Source organism: Colius striatus, chromosome 16, assembly GCF_028858725.1.
Source record: "Colius striatus isolate bColStr4 chromosome 16, bColStr4.1.hap1, whole genome shotgun sequence".
NCBI classification, from domain to species: domain Eukaryota; kingdom Metazoa; phylum Chordata; class Aves; order Coliiformes; family Coliidae; genus Colius; species Colius striatus.
The window spans coordinates 14,644,460-14,667,059 of record NC_084774.1 but is presented as its reverse complement, the minus strand read 5'-3'; the positions used below and the strand labels follow the sequence as shown (position 1 = coordinate 14,667,059).

The 22,600-nt window shown below is 41.7% G+C and overlaps 1 protein-coding gene across 2 annotated transcripts in view; it reads left to right on the top strand.

Annotated features, from left to right (window-relative positions):
- Window positions 1-22,600, top strand: part of TSHZ2 (teashirt zinc finger homeobox 2) — a 227,791-nt gene that overhangs the window by 199,894 nt on the left and 5,297 nt on the right. Inside the window, exon 3 of one of the 2 annotated variants that reach the window (XR_009819839.1) lies at window positions 18,883-19,304. The gene's annotated coding sequence lies outside the window, so the exon portion shown is untranslated. Of the gene's footprint in view, window positions 1-18,882; window positions 19,585-22,600 lie in introns of those variants that run through there. The other variant, XM_062009084.1, reaches the window with a different exon arrangement.

Below are 22,600 nucleotides of genomic sequence, written 5' to 3'. Positions count from 1 at the left end.
GTCTCTTCTCTATTTGGCAAGGTCTGGTTGGAGCTGGAGTGTGCGCGCGCATGTGTGTCTAAGCAGGACAAAAGCCAACTTGATTAGCAGTGTAGTGTGAACAAGTGTTTGCCACCAATGATATTCTTATATATTCACAAGTGCTGGTTAAAGCTAAGGTATAACATGTGTGTGTCTGTGATTGTGTTTAATAGACTGTTGAAAGTCAGGCTGTCACTCCCCAACCCCAAAGTAAGGCACACCAGCACGATACTGCAGTTGCTCTCAGCTAAGAAACATCCTTCGAGTGTACAGCCAGAGCAGAGCTCCAGAGCTGGTTGTCAGTGATGTGCTCTGGTCTTTGGGCAATGTCCAGCTTTCCATAATGCATTAAACCACTTCTGTGTGCAAAAGTCACTTTTTTGTAATTGCGAGAGGAACTCAGCCACAAAGTGATGGATTCTGATTTTTTCTTCCCATTAGGATGATTTAGAATTGTACAATAAGCATCACTGCATGGCTGCTAGATAATGCATGCTATTAATTTGGCACATACTAATGCACTATTTATGTAATATTTAATACACTTTGCAGAGCTTTGTATTCAGAGAGCAACCATAGAAAACGGACATTCCAGGTCTGCTCCTGCCATTTCATGTTTTCCTGGGTAAAATAGCAGCTCAATGAATTCCTGAATCACACAGAATGGGCTTCCTCATGTTGTCTCCAGAATCACTCCTTCAGCCAGTCAGCTGGCCCCTAATACTATGGGAACAAGTAATAATTAAATCCTAACTCTTCAAAGCTAAACAAATGAGGACAAGTGACAGAATTAAAGTAGAGAGATACCTGGCTCATTATTCTCCTTAAAATTCACAAGGTGGCCTGCATAGGTCTCTGTTTTTGTCCTAGAGCTTTAAAATTTAGCTACTTAGTCCTGCAGGAAGGGCATCTATTCCTCTGTTTATCAGGGTTCAGGCACATTCTCCACCTGATGCAAATACTTGGCAACGAGCTAGAAGGAGCCACAGTATAAACTTCTGGCTAAAGTGTTAGGGGATGAGGACTTGCAAGTCAGGACCTTGTGAAGAAAATCCAGCATATAAAGAGAGAAAAGCGTGAGAATCCTACAGGGAAGAAGCTAGAAAAGTGAAACAGGTAGGAAAAAATATTTGCATTTGTCTTAGAGAGAAAAGTGACCACTCAGGTGAAGTTCATTTGGGAAACAAATAGCTGAACTTTGATTTCCGTCTCCAGGAGTGTTTGTATAGTTTACTCTGCATTAGTACTCAGAAGATCAGTAATGGCTACATCCTGTATTTTATTCAGGAGAAATCCTAGCCCAAGGATAGCAATGAAAAATGTCTGAAATGGTAAACAAGAGGTCTCTGTGATTAGCCAATGTTTGAGCTCCTTGCCCTCCTACATTCACTCCTTACCCCAGATTTCAGTACATGTGCTTTCTGCAGCCTCTTTACTACAGCCGTGTTGATGTGAAGTAGAAAAGGTTGTTGCTAAGTGACATGACAACTGCAAAGTGCTTTTCAATTTCTTTTTCTGTTTTCTACTCCCACCTTCCACATACAACTTGAGTGGAGACTTTATGCTGGGAACATCCTCCTGTAGCAGTGAACACCGTGTGACAAAGCTCCAGGTCATATTTCTCACAGAAGTAGCACAGAAGCTGCTGTTGCTGCCCCAACGGTTCTTTTAGTTGGAAACTTGGGATTGACCCAAGATTATTCCCATTTTCCTTTGGTCATGTGTAAATCTGGGCCATCAGTCTCTGTTCTGAAATGGGTCTAGTGACGTCTTCCCTAAGTCATATATAACTGCTCCTGTTCTCTTTGTACACAGAAAAAGACAGCTATCAGCCCAAATGGGGCACAGCATGACCAGCTTCTGATCTCTGTAACTCAGCCCTGCAAACAAAACCTTGGACAAAGTTTTGACATAGCTGCTCTCGCTGCTCTAGCTGTGCTGTGGCTGTCATGCACTATAAAGCACTAGGTTCTGTTGTGGAAGATTTCTATTTACAATACTCTGCTGGTACTTTAAGTCTCTGTTGCTGAAGCCCTCTTCAAGTTATTTCATCTACTGGCTCCATGTAAGAAAGCAAAAAAAAAAAGCCCAACTAAACTTCAAACAACTACATTCTTTGAACTTTACCTCTTGCAGCAATTTTTATACTACTTACATATCCCTGCAATGAGTTTCATTGGCCAAACCATATCCTTTTGTTTTGTGCCAATACAGTGACTCCAATACTTGATGGGCCCCATCAGGACCTACCACAGTGAACCACAGCTTACCATAGCAAACCACAATAAAATGATAACAGTAAATAGCATTACAAATCTTGTGAGTCTGTCTGTCCTGGGTCCCTCTCTATTCCGTACATGGGTTAAGCCATGACTTCTTGCCATGCAGAACTTGTGAGTGAAAGGCTGGCATTACGCCTGCGCTGTCTGTTCTTCACCACATTAAAAAGGTCATAAAAGGATAGTCAGTTAAAAAATCCTGGTACTGAAGAGAGCCTTTGCCCTGAAATAAATTCCAAGCAAGGCTTTTTTTTTTTTTTCTCCATTTGAGGGGAGGGCAGCAGCTAGAAAAAAATGTGAGCTCAACTATTAGCTTTCCACTTGTAAAACTTCATATATCACTAAATATATTGCCCGTAGAGGACAGAAGCTGTTAAGACGGAAAAGAATTTTGAAGATGGATGAATGACAAAGACAAATGAAGATTTTTATTTTAGCAGAAGTTTCCAAGTGCTGTCTCTGGGTTGGGAGGGTACTGTTAATAAAGTACACTTGACATATAACTGTTCAAGTTCCTGAGAAACAGCTTTGCTTTAAAGTTCAGCAGAGGATCAAAAAGAGTGAATTCTCTGTTTTTCTCTATGAAAAAGAAAAAGAAAGCCCTGAAAAAGGATAGGTTTTTTTGGGAAACGGCATCTATGCCTTTTGTCTTTTCTTCTCTTTGTGGTCCAGAGACAGTGCGTTGACTGACTTCTTCAGAAAGGAGATCAGTGAAATTGTCAGTTGATTACTTCTCCTTGATTAGCATTTATAAGAGCCCTGTGATACATTATTTGCATTCCTATTTAGCCGTGATTTTTGTGGGGCAGCAATGATTAAACTTGTCACAGGGCCTGATTGACAGGGTCAGATCTTCACTTTCTACTCTTTTGAAATTAAAAACAAATGTGTCAGCTCCCTTCATGGGCCGCAGCGCTGTGAAGCTTGCTTGCCTTGTCATCGCAGATAGGTCAGGAATGTTTTAATTTTAGGGATGGATTCTGCTTGTCAAGCAGAGTGTGATGGCGTGTAGTTCTGGAGATGAGATGTGAAGGGTGTAAAACAAAGAATGGAAAGAACAAAGACAAAGACACTCACATTATTAGACAGATTTAATTAGTCTGAATGGATATTATGCTAGATGAAGCAGTGAGCTGTGAAATTAACCCTTGATTACGGATTGGCGGATCATGCTCGTAAAGAGAATCAAACCTTGGTGAACGGGAAAGAGGTGCCATCCTACCCTCACAGCCTTCATCCCCGTGACCCTTTCCCAAGTCCAAGATGGGGTGAAAATCTTTGAGGGAAAAACTGTCATTGGTGGCATTTGAAAAGCTAGAGCAATCTCTCCCTTTTCCGTGGTGTCTGAGGCTACCCTGCCCAAAGAGCTGAAACCAGGTAGGTTACGTGGAGGCAGACCTTTGCATGAAGGATGGTGAGTAATGACTCTCACCCAGTGCAGCCCATGCCCTGTAGGCAAAGGGATGCACAGGCAGCACAGAGCCCAAATCTCCTCTAAAAATGCATTCCCACCTCATTCCTGCCTCTCTTTCCACCACGACCAAGCAGGTTTGATATTTCTCCTTGAAGACGTATTTTGTTCTGAAAAGCTGTGAGTTAATATATTACTCACACTCAAGTGAGGGTTTAGGCTTCAAAAAGGCCTGTCTATACAGCCTCTGCTACACCCTAATGTCCCAAATATGGAGATAGTATGGGAGATTAGGGTAACGACAATCAAGAGGGTGCTGAGTTTTGCTGCATTCGATGCTGTACAGAAGAGGCACTTCAGCCTTTTGTGTGCTTCTCATCAGCATTCCCCAAAGCACCATATCAAGAACTACTCCTCCTAATTAGCACTGCTGCAACGGAAGAAAACAAATAGAAAATACAGTGTTACTCTCTTGTTAGTTCCTTGTCATTTCTTCCAAGTTGTTCAACTAATGGAGTAATCAGCCTTTATGTTAAAAGAGAGAAGGAAGGGGGGGGGGGAAAGCCAAAGGGCATTAGGCACACTAATCTACCAATAGATGTGAGGCCCCTGCTTCCTTCTGGCATGTTTGAAATGTTTAGCTTCAGTGCAAATTTGCATGCTGGAGACTGCCAGATTAAAAAGGAGTGAGACACAAAAACAAGTCGGGTGAGAGACTGCCTAGAAATGGTGGCTCAAAACTTACTGAACAGCAGTCTTACTTTAGTCATGTTGAGCCCCTACAGGTACCATGCTGCACAGTGTTACTTCTCATGACATTTTTTAAATGTGAAATCAAGAACTTTCATTTTTGTTTAATACATAGTAGCATTTAAGTGATCTCTGTATGTGGAGAGAAAAGAACCCTTTGATGAAAGACCTACAGAAGATTAATGAAAGTCATTATCTTTATATGATAGCAGAGAGTTACTATCCACAGAAAGAAAGGAATTTGTGCCTGCACTTCTTTTCTTCCCTGGTTTCCCCATCTCTTTTTGTACCCTGAAAGAAAAGAGACAGCACAAGAAGGTGATGAGGGAATAGGACATGACATGATTCCCATTGCAAAGTCTACTACTGAATTTCTGTTGGTGTTAGAACAAGTCGCTTTGCCATTCTCCAGATGAAAACGATTATTTAAGGACAAAAAACTAGTACTTATCATTAAACCTGAAGACACAGACTAGTTCTGAGACAGAAAAGCCTTGTCATTGAACTGGTGTTTATGTGAGCAGTCACACATTAGTGTTACTGCTTTCAGGGGCCTCTCATCAAAGTCTTTATTATTACAAACCTATTGAGCCATATCCTCAGCTGCTGTAAATCAACATAACTCTCCTGAAATTAATGATGCTACATAGTTTTACATGAGCTGAGAGTCAGGCTCTTCCTTTCTAGCTGTTTATTCAGCTAAATTCTTCCAGTACAGGCCATACAAAACACTGTGCTCTTCCGAGAAGGAGCTGCTTTGCAGACTCAACTTTGGCCCCATGGGACAGGACCCTTGATCCAGGTCTTCCCAGCCCCTAGTCTGGTAGACCAAGTAGGTCATAGAATAATTTAATTAAACAGTTTTAATTGAATTACTTGATTCAATAGTTTCTTGCAACCTCTGCTGCTCTGAGCATGCAGCAGTGCTTTGGTTACCTGTTGCAGGGGAGGGCTTTGCCATCGGCTGTGCTGACGTGGACACATGGGTCAGCTGGGGCATGGCAGAGCTGTGCAGGAGCACTTGCCTTGGACATTCTGTCTGGAGAGGCTGCTGGCCTGTCTTCTTAAAAGAGAACAAAACATATTAAACCAGTGGAAAATGCAATTGTTAATAAATGGGGAATTTCTGTATCTGCTGGCTGTGTATTTATTAGAAATGAAGGTGAGGTTTTTGGTTTCTTTGTTTTGCCACTTGCCGTGTTTCTGTCTGTGGGCACTGAGCCTTGTAGCCTGTAAAATCTTGACGTGGCTAATTTTGTCATTGTGGTGCTCCTCCTGATCACTTTGCAGAGAGAGACACTTCAAGTAGTGTATTCAGCTTCCACACAAAATATCAGCAGACAAAAGGTATCCAAAGGAGAGGTTTGGATAGAATCATTTAATGCAGGAAATGTTGAGTAAATGCTCAAGACAGCCCTGTAGCATTACATATGATCTTTTGGCAACACATAACACACACATATGAAATACAATGCACATTTGCTTGGATGTTCAGTTTTATATTACCACCCTGCTGTTTGTGAGTGTAGCTGAAGGATCTGTGCTAGGAGCACTGGCCCCATTGCCAGGGCCATTTCTCTCTCTGATATTCCTCTGTGAAGAGAGTAGCTGTTTAAAAGAGGGAATTGACACTGGTGTAAAGCAGGTGTGAGCAGAGCAGACTCACACTCCTCACCCAAAGTGGCAGCTTGAAATCATTGTGCTTCTGCCTACCAGATACAGCATGTATTTTCTAATTATATACGCGAGATCCTCGCTCACCTGAGGTTCAAGTTTGCAGCACTGTTTCTCATCACTCAATTCAAAGAGCAAGAGCAGTTACTTGCTCCCCACCCTTCCTTTATTTTTCAAACTGAATTGTTTCAGTAGTAGCTTGGTGTGTCAGCTTGTAAGTCTATAAAGCAGTTTTCTACCAGCTGGAAATCCAACATGCTACATGAATACATAACAGTGCCTAACCAAGAAGGTTTGTAATTCAGTAATTAGCTGTAATTAATGAACACAAAGTGAAGACTCATTTACAGTTTAAATTATCACATTAGCTCCTGTCACCCTCTATGTACACAAAACAGCAGGAATTCAATTATTTTTATTCTTCAAAGCTAATTTAAAATTTAAGGAATGCCATTACATGAAATAATAGGTAGGAAATGTAATAGAAATCACTGAGAACAGTTGGCCATCCTTAGAATGGGAGGAAAAAAAATGCTATCAGTGATGATTTGGAAATGTTGTTTCATCTGTGAACAGATGAAGGATTGAAATCTACGCTCTTTTCAGTGTATTTAAAAAGAAAACGAGTTTGGTGGTTGCTAAGTCTTTGTGCAGGAAGAGCCATTGTGCATAATTGTAAAAGCAGTTGATACTGATAATGCTGTTGATAGTAACATGATGACAGCATGGAAATGCTCACACCATTATCTTTAATGGGGCTGAGTCGATTGCAACAGCATCGAGCCCCTGTAATATTCACCAATCTTAGTTGTGAAACTTCAACCTAGCAGGCCTTAAGTAATTGCCACTTTGCAATCTGCCTATAGCTTGTGTGTGTACGTATGTCTATGTAAAGCGCTTTCATTGTGCTTTTAAACCCACCATGATGCTTCTCTCTGCAGCTGCCACTGATTTATTTCTTTTTCCTCATAAAGTTCAATAACAAGAGAATTCCAAACCCATCTGATGCCACTGCTGTAGCTCCCACATATCTGCATTACAGCCCTTATTTTCCTGTTCTTTATTTCTTATGCAGTTGCCTTTTCATTTTAAATAGGCCACTGGAAGCTGCACCGTCTAATTTTTCATAGGTGATCAACTGCTGAGTTGTGGGTTTACGTAGACAGAGGGAAGGTAGCGATAAGCCAAAGAGAGAGGATTCTATTAGGGAAATGCAGCAGTAACTAATGAATCCTGCCAGTAATTGGGAAGGTGTAAGCCTCTGTAATATCGTAATGATAGTCATCCGTTCTGTGCATCCCCCATCACTCCAAACGATCCCTCATCGTCTCTGTGATCTCAGACACTTAGCCATGCAAATCTTCCTGACAGGACTCTATGTCTTTGTCTCCCTAATTGGACAGTATAGAGTTGTTTATGGATATTGCAGACATTTAGACCTCAGTTGGAGGTTGTTCAAAAATCGTTAGCAAAGTTGCCTTAACAGCATTGTCAAATATTTATTCCCCTGTTTCAATATCTGTTTTTAACCCAGGCATGGTTTGTGAATTAACATTTTGAAGACACACTGGCTCGTTCCAGGCTCCGTTTGAAATTGTTATTGAGCCTTTTGCGTACAGAGAGAACAACAACAACAAAATCTACCATAAGCCCTCGCTTCTCAAGGATAAAACATGAGATAGTAGGGCGAGTGTGCTGCTTTTTAATACCATTTCCATGGGGAAATATTAAGAATGCTGACAAAGGCAGTTCCACTTACCAAAATTACAGGAAGCTTATGGGGCAAAAATTCCAGTTTAGTGTAAGCCTAAATAAATGGAGAATAATCCCATTCACTGCACCACTTCAAGTGAGAGCAGATTAAGAGCCTGTATCATATATATTAAAAAACAATGTCTTTTTACTTGGTCAGGAGTTGAGGGGTTTCATTCTTGTATATCTCTTGGTAATAGGTGAAAAGTAAGGTTGTAATAAATAGCTCTAACGTTGTGCTTTACCAGAACAGAGCTTTTTCTTTTAAAACCTTGGTATTTGGGACATTTTGCCTTTTTTTATGCATAATGTATTTATTGTGTATGGTTTGTGGATTTTCTAAGCACAAGGGAAAGCGTTACAGTTACCTAGACCATGAACACAAGAAGCAAAATTGAGTTTGAGAGAGCATGCTGGAGATGAAAGGCAGCAGCTGATATAGCCACAAATACTGGCGATTTGGAGTGTCAGACGGAGAGATCAGATGGATCAGGAGGCTGAATTTACAGTCCCTTGGTCATATGCCATTTTACTCAAACAAGTTGTCCCACAAATCAAGGAGATTATTTGCCTCAAGAAAAGCAGATCAGGCCTCTCCTTTTTGTAAGCACTAAATTAAGCCCCTAATCTCACAAAGAGTTAACCACACACTTAATTCCATTGCCAACTCGTCTCACCAGCTTAGAATAAACATTCTAACAAAGGAAAATATTAACAAACTTTATATGTTTTTTAATAAAAGCTCAAAATTCAACTGGAATAAAGTGAGGGAAAAGATATGCAAGAATTTGTCTAAAATGATAATTTGGCCTTTTTTTTTTTCCTAAACCCAGCTCTATTTCCTTTACACAAATAGAGGGTGTGAAAACTTCTGCTCATGGGAATATTTCTAGGAAGAATTTCTGAAAGTATTAATTTGCGCCTGTCTGGCAACTATCTTGAAAGCTGTTTGTAGTTTTGGAAATTATTCAGCCAGGGAGCAGTAGAAATGACACTTTATATAGTTGATTAATATAGTAAATGGCAAATTACTGAAAGGGGAATAATCAAAGCCATAGTTGCAGCAAATATTTACCTTATCTGATTTCTCTCGGGTTATCTCAAAGTTTTAGGTACTTCCCACAATCGAATACAAAAGATAAAGACAATAAAGTAAGACTACTTGTAACACAAGGGGAGGAATAGGTGTGAGGGGTTTTTTTCTTTTTGGTGAAAAAATTCTGCATATTTGTTATAATTCTTTATTTTAGCAAACTCCACATTTTTTCAGTTTGTAAGTCCATATTATAATAAACCTACTGTTCCCCTGAAGCACTCCTGATGCTGGAAACCTATAAGCTTTTCATCCCTGTCCCTACACTGATGATGAAAACACTGTGAACTACTGCACATAGAAAAAAATCCATCTCTTGAAGGTTAGAGAAGGCAGAGAACTGCCCAAATGTACAGCCAAATGTATCCACAATGTCTGTCCTGCTCAAGCTTAAGTTTTGCCACCCCTGAGCTCATTTCAGGGCCAGGGGCTGAAGCAAGGACATCCCACCTCTCAGATACCAGTCCTACTGAGCACGACACCCATTTCCTACAGCATTTGATGGACCCCTGGCTGTGCATCACAGGCTGACAGAAGAGCCCAGATTCACCCTGACTACAGCTGGTTCAGTCTCTCCCTCATCTCCAAGCTGATGCCACCAGGTTTCTGCTCCTGTTGTGCTGCTGGTCTTGGGGGAAAGCATTGCAGGACAGGATCTGACTCTCTTCTCCCTGTGGTAGACAAGGGAGCAAATTGACTCTAGATGTGCTTTCTAGAACGTTCTCCTCTAGAAAATGAATGTATTGGCCTTTAGGGTTTTTATATACACACGTACATATAGATATTTAAAATCCCAGCTTTAGAAACTGGTGTTGGTGCAGCAGGCTGTGACACCGAGTACAAGCTGCTGAGCAAAGCAATTGCCAGATGTTTACATAAACACATAAGACAAATAAATTTATTTTCATTATTCACATTTTCTACTCTTTCTTTTCCTTTTTATTTATGCTTTAAACAGCAGTTACAGTAAATATTACGATAAAAAAGTGCCTGCAGTGGACAGAAAGATGATCAAAAAGCCCTGATATAGAGCAATTCATGTTTCTTCTTTACAATCACTAACGAATCTTAACTTGAACCATGTTATGTTCCCATGTGAGTGATAAGCAATGATTTATTATGAAGTGTCACGAAATCGGAATGCCATACAGTGAGACATGAGCTAGTGGAAAATGTGTTCCCTGTTTCCCAGCCTCATTACTCAAAGATGCAGTGTCCCTTTCTCCAAGTCTAATTTACCTAGCTTTGCACTCTGATAGCAAAGGAAACAGCACTAGGAGTGAAATACCTGATCCGGACTGTGCCATTCACCTGCCAGCACAGCTAAAGACATCGCAAAGAGCAGGAAAAAGGGCCTGCCTGGAAAGCCAAACCTATGGCTGATTCATACATTTGAAACCCTAATGATGCTACCCCTAAAAGCAGTTGTTTAGGATTACAGCATCCGTTGTCTCATCAGTACTGTCAGTGCATGAAGAGGAAATAAAACAGGCACTGCGGTGGAGACAAACGGATAAGTTTTCTTTATGCGTTAGAGTTGCGTCTACTCTCTAATGATTCCCTTCTCCCCATGATCCTAATTCAAGTAACTGGCATGTGATATATTTTACAGATAAATCAGCAGCAGAAAAGCATGTGCAGCTCTGGCACCATGGAGTAGGTGATTTACTTGTAGCTCGAGCTGAGCGCACTGATTTGGTTTTTAAGGTGGGAATTCGTGTCGTAAGTGCTTCCTCAAGCAGCTCTCCACTCCAACCAACTAATGCTTTCTGCAAAAAAAGTAACCCAGACAGGCATAGTCTTGGATTTTAAGCATTTTTCTGGTTGTCTCTTTAAAGGTCCTGATCCTTAAAGCAGCACTGGAGTTCAGTCAAATCTTGGATGGAAATAGGTGTATCTGCCTAAGTAAAAGCAAGGGGTGGGTGTTTTGCAGCAGCAGAGAGACATGGGACCATGAGCCTTCCCAAGGGTGGAAGTGGCCTGGGCACATCACAGAGCAATCAGAAAGATGTGTTGACACTGGAAATGATGAACAATATGTTGATAAAAAGGCAAAGACTCTGACCCTTAAAGTAAGTCTTATTGCCCAAAAGAATAGCTTTAATTACACCAGATATGTTAAAAGTTTACCAGCAGTAGCAATTTCTGTTTCAAAACACGATCCCATTCTACTATGACAAAATGTGATAGAAGACCAAAAAGTTAAACTGAACAGAATAAACTTGAAAACAAATTTATGCCCTGCAATTTTTTTCATGTGAAAAAATCCCACCCCATCTTACATCTAGGCATGTTACATCTAGTTCAGTCTGTCTTAAGGCAGCAGTAGCTGTTGTTTTTCCTGTAGAAAATGTGGAAATCATCAGAAGAAAATTAACCAGCACTCATCCTTGTCTGAAAGGCTGAGAGACTCACAAATTTCAAAAATCTTTTTTCTATAGAAATGCTTTATACAGACTCTTTGTGAAGTACAATCCAGAGAGCAGTTGTCTCCCAGCACTGACAATGTCTGCTGTTCCGGAGAAGACAGTGTGTGATGTACCATCCTGAAATATTGTCAGCAAGCCTGGAAATATGAAGGCACTTTCATAGCAAGGCAGGGATGAAAGGAAAGAAGTTTGGCTTTGCTTTTTTGTTTTGCTTTGTTTCTTAGTCCTAATAAAATCTACCAGTGTGCTCTTAACTTCTCCCCTCCCATTCTGTTCAGCAGAGAAAGGAAACATAATTCTCCTGCAGAAAAGTTACAGTGTTCAGGAGAGAGGAAAGAGGCACAAATTCCTTCCTATTTGCTTTAGCCAGTGACAACCTCTGTGTCATATCAAAATACCCCTGAACGTAGAGATAGGGTCAGCATCTCCCCACTCTCGAGTGGCCTTTAGTGTCTCGCAGTGAATCTACAGACATTTTAGCCTCACAGCTCAATGTGTGGGGCTGGGAGAAAACCCACCTGAAGTGGCCTCTAGTTTGATGATTAAGAAATTCTCTTCAGAATTGAAAAAAATATGGTTTAATCTAACAGGGAATTAATTACACTACCAGAGGGGGGAAAAAGGAGGCAATTGAGGAGTTATGCAGCAGTTGAGTAAACACTTGCAGATGATAATTTGGCCTTTTTAAGCACTTAAATCAACTGAGGAAGTCCAGCCTTAAGTGACCCACCAGAACATCCTGACCTCCATCCGTGTAAACCTGGGACTTGAACCCACCACTGGCATCCAGCCAGCAGAACCATAATGGCTTTGTTTATCTGCTCTAAATTCACTTTTTTCAAGGTGTGTTACAAAAGCTATTTCTCTTCTGGGATCTATACAGGTGGCATTTTAAAATGTAGTAAGCACCCAAGTCTTCAGAACCTGCTTGTCACAGAAAATGACACAGTTTGCATGTGACCTGTAATGACAGTTGCTAGTTGAAAAGAAACCAGAAATTCAGCTATATCTTCCACACTTTGGTTACAGCTGCCATCAACTAAATCTCTCTCCAAGGGCAGATGGTGCCCTGTACAATGAACAATTTAATCTTTAGCAAATAGAGAAACTTTGCCAAAAAAATCCACTTTTTTTTTTCCTCCAAGAATAGGCTGTCAATAACATGTGCTCTCAAATACATTGTGATTTAATCATTATCTTTTCTTTATAGGAATAAAACAAAAATTTGGTGTTATCTCTCTTTTTTTTTCTCCCTTTACAAGCCTGTTATCCTTCCAGATACCCCTGCATGGGGCTTTCTCTGTGTGCAGAACCGATTAGGAGGGACCAGTTCAGTGTCAGGATACTTCCTTGTTCCTGTTAGATACCATGTGTGCTGCTCTTTGTTACTGAGCATGTGTCACCTTGAGGCCCAAGCTGAGATCAGGGGTGAAATCTTGGCCTTTCTCAACACAAGTGGCAGAAATCCCACTCTCTCCACCAGGATTTCACTGCATCTCTCTGAAGACGTGGGGAGCTGCAGCTCCTAGTCTTTTGTCTGACTTCATCTATCAGCAAAACAGCTGAGACATAGAAGGAGGTGAAATGATTCATCTATAGCCAAAACCACCAGTTCTCACCAGGTTTTAGCACTCAGGTCACTCTCTTCCCTTCCTCTCCTGACTGCTCCCGAAGGAATCAGTGACAGGATGAGTGCGCCTTGCAAGGCTGGGTGTCCCTCCTGTGTCATCCCTCCATCCAGAATGGCTGCCTGATCTAGATTCCCCAAACCATCAGGAAAAAAAAAAACCCTACAACATTTTTTGCTGATTTTGCTCAGCCTAAGTAGCCCCTGACCTCCATCACCACACAGCCAGCCCTGGCAAGAGGTCACACGTGAAGAGAGGAATGGGGCAGCTTCAGAAGCAGCCTCACCTCCACCCTTACTGTATTTGCCTCTGTCTTTTGAGGATGTGGCTCATCTTACCTGCTTTTAAAATACTCCCAGATCCTTTTCTAGTCATTTGCAGAAGAAACTGCCTGCCCTCAGGGGAACTGCTCAGGCTAACAGATGTCAGCGTTTTCACAAGCCTTGTTGTTCAGGTGGATTTGGAGGATCTAACTGTATTTGTTCAGGGATATCTGCTAACCCTAGTGAGCTGGGCACTGCTGCACATGTTCAGTAGGTGTGACTGGGCTGCTTTTTGTATATATATTTACATATAAAAATAAGTCCTTCTTTGTAAGTTATATTTGTACATAAAATATGCTGTATACGCAGAGGAATTTTTGCCTCTCTCTTAGGTCTCAGGTGGCATGATTGGTACACAAACACACTTGCACAGGCATGCCCCTAAAACGTCAGTGTGGCTGTAACTGTGCAGCCCAGACGTGGTGTTTGGTACCATTAGTCCACAGCTCCTGGCAGAGATGGATCACTGTGCTCACTGCACCGTGCACAATACCAATAGGCATATGCTGAAGAGTTTTGCTCAACCAGAGTCCCGGCTAAAAAAAATCTGTCATACAAAACTATATACACTGATATCAGAAGTTTCTGTAAACAAGCAATTCAAGAAGGAAAAGGTTTTTGAGGTTACTTTGGTAGATTTCAAGATGAGGATTCTTTTATACCCCAAAACTGTTGGGCCAGGCCAGCTGAGGAAAATCAACACAACTCCACTGACCTCCTACAGATCAGCTGTTTTGTACCAGCTGCAGACAGGTGCTCTGATGACCTTGCTGCTGAAATCCAGAGTACTTTTATCTGGCCTTGGCCTTAGCCTCTTAACAAAATGTCTTCAACACTGAGTTTTCCGAGATAAATGCAACTTAATGACTTGGAGTTTTTATTAAATGTATTTTCCATCAGCCCGGGCAATGAGGTCTTTCAGTCCCTCCACCTGGGTGTTACCAGAGTCAGACAACTTTGTATTTAGACAGACACACCCCAGGAACAGCTCAGCTAGAGCCCTCATTTCTCTTCCATTATCTTGTCCTGCATTCTCGTAAGCTTAGATCATGAGATAGAAGTATGTTTTACTTTGACAATAAAGGAGACCTTTTTCCACACTCCTCTCTCCCTGTGGCTCACAGCACAGGCTGAAAACACGAAGTCTGGTGCCTTCTGGAGGGACGTGAGGGGCTCAGGGACCTGCCAGTGGGTTGTGCTGTGTGTCCTCTTCTGCCTGTGCTCTGCTGCTGGGCAGCAGCTGACTGTGACTTCAGCAAACAACAGGGCTTCTTGGCACAACACTTTTCCCTGTGAGGAACATCAGGGACCTTTTCCTGCTGACATCACATGAAGCCTCTACATGTGTTTTGAGTGGGTGCTGCACTCTCAGCAGCGAGGAAGAACTGAGGGTATCAGTTTTCACAAGGATTATTCTTACCTGTCCCAAAATGCTTTCCCACCCTGTTAGAGTGTATTTTCTGAAACAAATATGTCCTGTTTATTTATTTAATATGCTGTTAAATGACCTTCTGGAAAGCTATTCCTTTCTCAAGGCCCTAAAATGGATGGGCAGGCATAACTTAAGAGAGCATGTTCCTTACAATCAGGATGAATCATTTGAGTAGTTACTGTTTAGATTGATATAATTTTAGTTATAATTATGGGTAAAAAGAAGGCATTTAGAGTCTATAATATTGTAATTCATGGTAAGAGGAGTCCTAAATGAAATAAAATCTATCCAGATTTGCCTTTTCTCCCCATCTAGGTATTCTGCATGAAAGCATGATTCTTTTAAGGAACAGATTTTCTGCTGCTGTAAAAATCTAGCAAAAGTAGGTCAAAAATGACATCTAGAGATAGCATGTTTGGTAACCACAAAGGGGTTGTCTGTGTCTTTCTATTTGGCCTTCTAAGAGTCCTGTAATTTATTACTGTAAGTACAGCTGCAGTGTGAAAGGTTTTGATCCAGACTCCTGTGGACTTTGATGGGTGGATCACAGGTACATGTTGTCATTTTTATTATCCCATTACACTAATAGAAGATGAGAAAATTATATTAGGAAAGATCTGGGGAAAAAAAAAAAGCATCCCAAAATGTAAACACATGAACACATGAATCTGCCTGTCTCTGGAGTACCATCACACTCAGACCGTGCCACTGCAGAACCCAAAGCACAGTGACAGCAATCCCCAAGAGAAGAGCTGAAAACCAACCCGTGGGGGGACAGGCCATGTCCTCCCCGCTAGGAAGCTGTGTCATTCAGTTCATGTGGCTTTTGGCCATGAAGAAAAGGGGAAAGGGAGACTAGAGAGAGCAAACAAAAGCATGGGATTTGGCATGTGTGTGAGCTCGCTCTCTGGCTGCTGGTGTGGTGAGCGGGAGCCAGGGTGGCCCAGGAGGCCATCTGAGCAGCGCCGGGCCGGCCTGCCGAGGCTGGGCACGTGCACCAGCAGCTGTTGACACACAGTTGACAGTTGTCTCAGCTTGCAGACACGTTTGAGAGTTCCTATTTCAGAGGTTTCACAGCTGTGTTTTTGAATGAGGGGAGGGAAGCTGTGCCACGGACAAGGAGTGGGCAGGTGATTGTTAGAAGGAATCCTGAGTCCTGACACATCCGCGCTGAAACAGATTCAACTTTTTACATCTGTTGAAGGCTCGATAATTAATGTTAAATAAAAGCAAAGCTTCAGTATCTGCAACTGATATTTCACATATGCTGTACAAGACATCAGCATAATGAACACCCTCAACGGCATTTTCATAACATAATTTAAATGACAGGTTTTTCTTTATGGTAGAGGATGAGCTACATTCCAACAAATGCCCAGGAAGCAACAAACTTTGCCCATCAACTGCTGTTTGAACATGCACCAGACTGTGGGTGACAAGCTCTCCACATACTCCCTGAATCTCTTCGAGACTTGATAATTAAATACATAAACTATGACCCTTATTGATCAGAGCTCACACTAATTAATTTCCCAAAGTCCTGTCCCAGCCTGCAGTGATATCAGTGAAAAAAGAAAACCCCACAAACCTAAGGATGGAGACTTTGGCCAAAAAAAAGACCTAGGAGTGAAGTACCTACCCCACTGAATTCAATGCCATGTCTCAACTCATTTTAGTTATGCATGAATGTTGTCATGAGTCAAGCCTACGGACACTTATCCTCGAAAGTTTATGCAACTGTCACAGACAATTTTTACAGCAGTGCTAAACCAAACCTGTCCATGCACACGCAGCAGTGTAGAGAATCCTCTCCAGCTCCCAGCTGCTCTGTTCCACCTTCCTTCTTCCAGCAAGAAAACCAGTTGAAGAGATTTCCATCCTTCCCCATCAGCTGTGCAGTCCCAGCCCTGCACTGGGGAGTCCTGTGGGAAAGTGTTTGTGTGGCCCCTTGGGAGAGCTGGACCCAGTTTTGAGCTGGGGTCATGCAGACTCATCGATGGTTGCAGGGACAGAGTTGAGGATTATATTATACCACGGACCAGAAATGATAGGAAAGGGTGAGAACTTCTGAAGGGAGTTTGTTGCCAGAAGAGTTTTCCTGGACCTACACCCTTACTAATGTGCCTCTGAAGAGTTCTGCCAAGGGTTAACTGTGTCCTTAATGTTGCTCTGTGCATGCTTCTCTTGTGATGTAGGAGTGACCAGGAATATTACTAAGCTGATTTATGGCTGGTCTAATACAAAAGTCTAAGGACCTTCCTTACAATGAATCAAAAAGAAAAGGAGTCAGGAGTTTGGCTCTTCAGTTTCCCAATCCAAGCCCTTGATAAATATTTCCCGCTGGCGAGAAAACAGTATTCTGCTTCAAACCAAGGCTCCTTCCCAGATTTAGCACTTTCAGTATTACTACATGCTGCTTAATTGCCCTAACAACATTCTGGAAGCAGAGTTGAATTAATCAAGAGTTATGGCTCCTGCATTCAGCTCTTTCACCACTGCTGCTCACATTGACCAACCAGGCCACAACATCCGTGTCCTGCACCCATGAGCTGGGCAGATGCTCTGCATGTCAGAGCTGCTACAGAGCTTGATATGATCCAAGGCAGGACTTATATGGTGTGACACAGGTAGCTTTCTGTCTTGGTGAGGACTGAAAAATCTACTCAGAAAATCAAATGCCTATGCCACCTTTGCAGTCTGCACCGGGACCATTTGCAGAGGGTGATTCTGCAGCTGAGAACTCAGTGGCAGAAGCAGAGCCAGCTCATGGCATGACTGTGTTTCAGCTCCAGGCATTATAATAGTAAGACTTCTGGATTTCTTTGAAAATTTGAACAAGACATAAATTGACACAGCTTTGTCCTCTTGCAGTTAAAAATAATAGCTTTGCAAAGTGTGAATTGCTCTGGAGCCTTACCTCTGAAACCTAAAGACAACATTTTAATGTGTCAATGTGGATTGCTTTTAATACTTTTTAAGTGAGACTAACGATCTAAGGTATTCACCGCAATTTCAAACTGACTTCCATGCATCCTCAGTTGCCAAAAGTCTCTACATTTGGCTGCCAAAACAACCCCTTCCCTTCCAACAGTTTCTCCATAGCAGATTTGGGTTGCCAGTGCAAAACTCAGCATCACTGTGAAAACTGAAAAGGTGAAGATGTTGTAAAACAAACCATATTATAAACTGAACAGCATGAAGTCAATGGGCTCTTTTGTTTTCATATGGAACTTTTTTTAAAAGCTGAGGGGGTTTTTTTTGCTTTAAATAAAGCTACTGCTGAATTTCCAGGTGATTTAGCCAGGACACGGGGAACACACCGCAGGATTTGAGTTGTGTTTGCTGAAATGTCCATGGCCTTGAACAGAAAATATATTTTTCAGTAACATATTTCTCTTTGCCCGCTGTTGATCTTTTTTTTCCTCTGTGCTCTCTCCAGATTGACTTTCACTGTACTTATTGCTTGCCTCATTTCTCACCCTATTTTTTCCAGTTGTTTTTTTCTACTGCTTTTCTCAGTATCTTTCTCCCAGGTTATAAGCCAAACAGAACTCAATTTTGGGCTGAACTTTTAAACCCACATCTTGAAATTAAATAAAACAAGCACCTTCTGTCTCAAGTAACTTCACAACTTGAGTCACTTAGCACTTTTAGTAGCTGCAGAATGGAAAAGGAAGAATGGTGGCTTTAGTTGAGTAATTGAACACAACGTAGGTGCCAGGATGTCCAACTTACCAGGAGGATTTGAGAGTATATTCTTGTCTGGAAGTAGAAAGAAGCTCATTAGATTGTCCAGGTTTATGCAACATGAGGGAAAAGCAGAGGTGCAGAGTAACGCAGTCTGGACCAGGCAGAACCCAGCATCCGCTCGAGCTCACTCAGTAATCCCTGTGTGGTTACAGGTATGAGGATCTGGGGGGTTTATTCACACTTCTGGGTCTCTGCTTTTTGTGAGCCTGTGGGAGGACAAAGCAAATCAAAGCTGACTCATTTCCAGAAATTGCTATTGATACAAGTACTTATTCACTAAAATCTGGAATCATGCTTAGAAATTGGGTAACAATAGCTGCTGTCATTTTTCTGCTTGCAGGACGAATGCCTTAGCTCCAGCTCTCCAGCCCCGGGTCCCGCACCCAGCCTGCCCCTGCGTGTCACTCCCATCCTGACACTGAACTCGCAACAACCCGGACCGAGAAGACTGCCAAAAAACTCTCGCTATTCTTCTTCATCCTCACTAACAATTTGGTAATGAAGTATTGATTTCCACTCCCCTGCTTATGGACGATATTAGATTTTCATTGATAAACTGCACTGGGACTGTCTGGTCTCCGCTGTCCCTTTTTGCTGTCACTAAAACAAAGTGCCACTGAAGTAAGATAATGACTGAGAACATTGATGTACTTATTTCGTCAATTTGTAACACTTGACAGGAAAAAAAAAAGAATTCTTCATAGTTTAATGTCCAAGTGTGCTACACAAGATGCAGTCACATTGGAAGCTTTACTTTTCATGGTAATGTCCATTTCCTATTTATAACCCCTTTGGGATAGTTTGTCTAAAGGAAATGTTTCTATTCTGTGCAGCTATTACTGTTGCACCTGGGTTGCCCAATCCAGTCATTGCACTAGGGATCAATACATCACAGTAAGTACAAGAATTATTAAGTTAAAACAGATTCTGAGCCAAAAAACCTCTGAACAATGTTAATCTTCTGTGCAAGTTGTTCAAATAGTTATGCTTAACCATGTTGCTGCCAAAGATTTGTTTAAAATGGATTATTTTCAGTTTGCTTTATTCCTCAGATATATATATATATTTAAATCTCCATTATGGTTTATGACGAGACATATGTGATGGAGTGATTTTTAAACGAAAGTACTATTGTTAGATTATTGAACATTATATAAATATAAGTATATCTATATATAAATATCACTATATAAATATCTATATATAGATATAAAAGAATAAAGGTAGACTTCTTTTCTGAGGTGAACGTAAATCTGAAGCTCTCTGTTGTGGCCAGTGGAGTTTCCTTGGATTCATGCTACCGCAGATGAGATCAGAATCTGGTCCTGGTGCTCTCTGGCCGGCTGGTGGGTGAGCATAACTGGCATCACCTCCACCGAAGCCTGGGCAGAAGGGGGCTACAAAGATGGCAATTTGAAATTGGTGCTTGTAACTTTTTTCATTAAAACTTTGAGGTCCCGATTTTAATTTGTGGAATATTCACGTTAATAATGAGATCTAATTAAGACATCCATTAAAAGCCCGTTAAAGTTAATTTAACGTAAAAATTCCAATAGAACTGTATTAGATTTCCTCCATTAAATTAACGTTATGGATTTTTAACGGATGTCTTAATTATACATTATTATTAACGGGAATACTGTATTACACAGATTAAAATCGGGTCCCGAGTCAACTCACAAAACCGTCCAGGATATGCTAATGATGTCACAGGCTCCCGTTACCTAGTGCACTGCTTGGAAAACCAGGCACAGCCCCAGTTACTCTCGCTAAGCGTTTCCTCACGACGAAAGCGACCTCCAATAGACAAACCCACCTCTGCATTTAATGAGGAACTCCCCTTCTATTCTCAAAGGAAAAATAAGTCTGGATCAAGCTATAAACCGCTACTCTGTTACAAATGAGATGTTCAAAGAACACCAAGCAGAAGTTGAGAAGAGGATCTTTCTCAAATGAGGGAGGGCTTTAGAGTGTCTTTTACCATTGTTTTGCTTTAGATATTCAAGGATATAATTGAAGTGCAGCTTTTACAAAATCAGGCTAAACACGTTTGCTGCATTCCCTGTGGCTGGTGCAGAAGGGCCTGTTTTGGCATTGTTGGGGAAATTTTGACATGATCCCTAAACTCAACATGAAGGAGAAAAAAAGGCCCTTCTTATTTACCTCCTAGGGAAAGTGTTGCCCTTATGCCACATATAATAGCAAATTGCTTTTTTTATGGCATGCATAACCTAGATGGGAAAAAATATGGCGCTTGAGGGAAGGGGGGAAAAAGTAAATGAAGTTCCAGGAATGTCATTCTGAAGTAATGAGGCATGGACAGAAAATATACCCCTCACATCATCGGATTGAGATGGCAGTCGAAATAGCTTCATTGAAGTGTCAGCACTCATCCATCAATCAATCATCCACAAGGAAAAATAGCGACAGTACAACGGGGCGGCTTTTATGGGATTTACTCATGGGCATAGGGAATAGCAGCTCAAATGTAGTTCTGACATGAAAAGCAAGGTGCTGATATTATTTTTTATGATGGGAGGATCATAAAGTGAATTGAGAACAGTGAGGTCTGTCTTTGCTTAACCTATTCAACTGGAAATGAACGGAGCTCAACTGGAAACGAGCAGAGCCTTCAGATGGGTTAAGATTGAAGCCTGCACCGTGCTGAGCACTGGCCATTGACAACAAAATTCTATTAAAGCAAAATCAATGCATTAGCATCGAGCTCTTCAGAAGCGGTTAAATTGCACAGCCCAGTTCAGAGTTATTAAGTGAAGTTGCATAAGGTGGGTCCTGAGGCACAGACCCAAAGGCAGCAAGCAGTAAAATGCCACCTGGGAGAAACCACTCGCACATCTCCAGCCCTGCTGCCTTCCCCAAGCTTTGGGACCATCTAGAAAAAATAATTGGCTGCTTGAAGCATTCAGCAGGTGAAGTTTCCCCCCCACCTCACACGGCCCTGATCCCACACCCTGTCATAGATGGGCCTTTTGCCTCTGCTTCGATGGAAGCCTCTAGGCAGGATGTTTTGCCACTTGTGGCCATGGCTGAGCCATCCAGATGTCAACACGGGATGCTGCTGGGAGCAAGGAGCCCTGTTGCTGCTAGAGTTCCTGCTATAAGGCCCTGGCCAGCACCTCAGGGCACCAGCTTCTCAGTTTTGGCAGAAAAGAGGCTTTCCCAGAGGCCCACAGACAGTGAGCGGGGCTTGTGATGATGGTAGGGCACAGGATCCCACCACCACTGGCTGCCCCAGCTGTGCCAGCACCTGGGACTCCAGAAATTAAAACCTCTCTCAGGATTTTTGGGAGTGCTGGAGTCTCTGAAGGAGGTCTGGCCGGCCCAGGAGTGTGTTTTGCTCAAGAGGCTTCACTCCAGCACAGGGAAGTGCAGGAACAGCTCCTTCATTTGAAATCTGGCCACAAACCTTTATTACACAGTGCTAAACCTTGATTATTTTGCCTGCATCGTTGTCCTCTGGGAACATTTTAGGTACACATTTGAATTAAGTGATTGTTTTTTCTTTTTTTACAATATGATATAAAAAAAGAAAATGTATGTCTCTCCTCTCTTTCTCTGTACGAAACTGGATGAGTTGATAGTTTATCTGTCATATAAATCAGGTAACACAGAAAATCATTGCATCTTTTCTCTGTCGTATCTACTCAATATCTATCGTTCTGACTTTTATTCTTATTGGAGATCATCAAAACATTAATTAAAAGCCTGGTGATCAAACAGCAGAATATTTATGATTCACGTCCTTGCTTATTAACAAGTGGCATATTGATACACCACATATCCAAGCTGTTTATGCTCTTGCACTGCAATAAAGCAGTAAGAATTGTTACCCTTACACACCGCTTTGAGAGATTTATTCAGAAACAAGTGCTCCCTTCCCACCACCATCCATGTCAAAATAAGCCGTAACACCTTGAAAAAAATGTTCTTTTTTTAAAAGAGGGAGATATAATTAGCATCTCTTTGGAACCTAATATGTAAGAATTTCAGTGGATCAGTCTCAGGTGGTTTTTTTCCAGGCTCTTCTTATTTAGGCT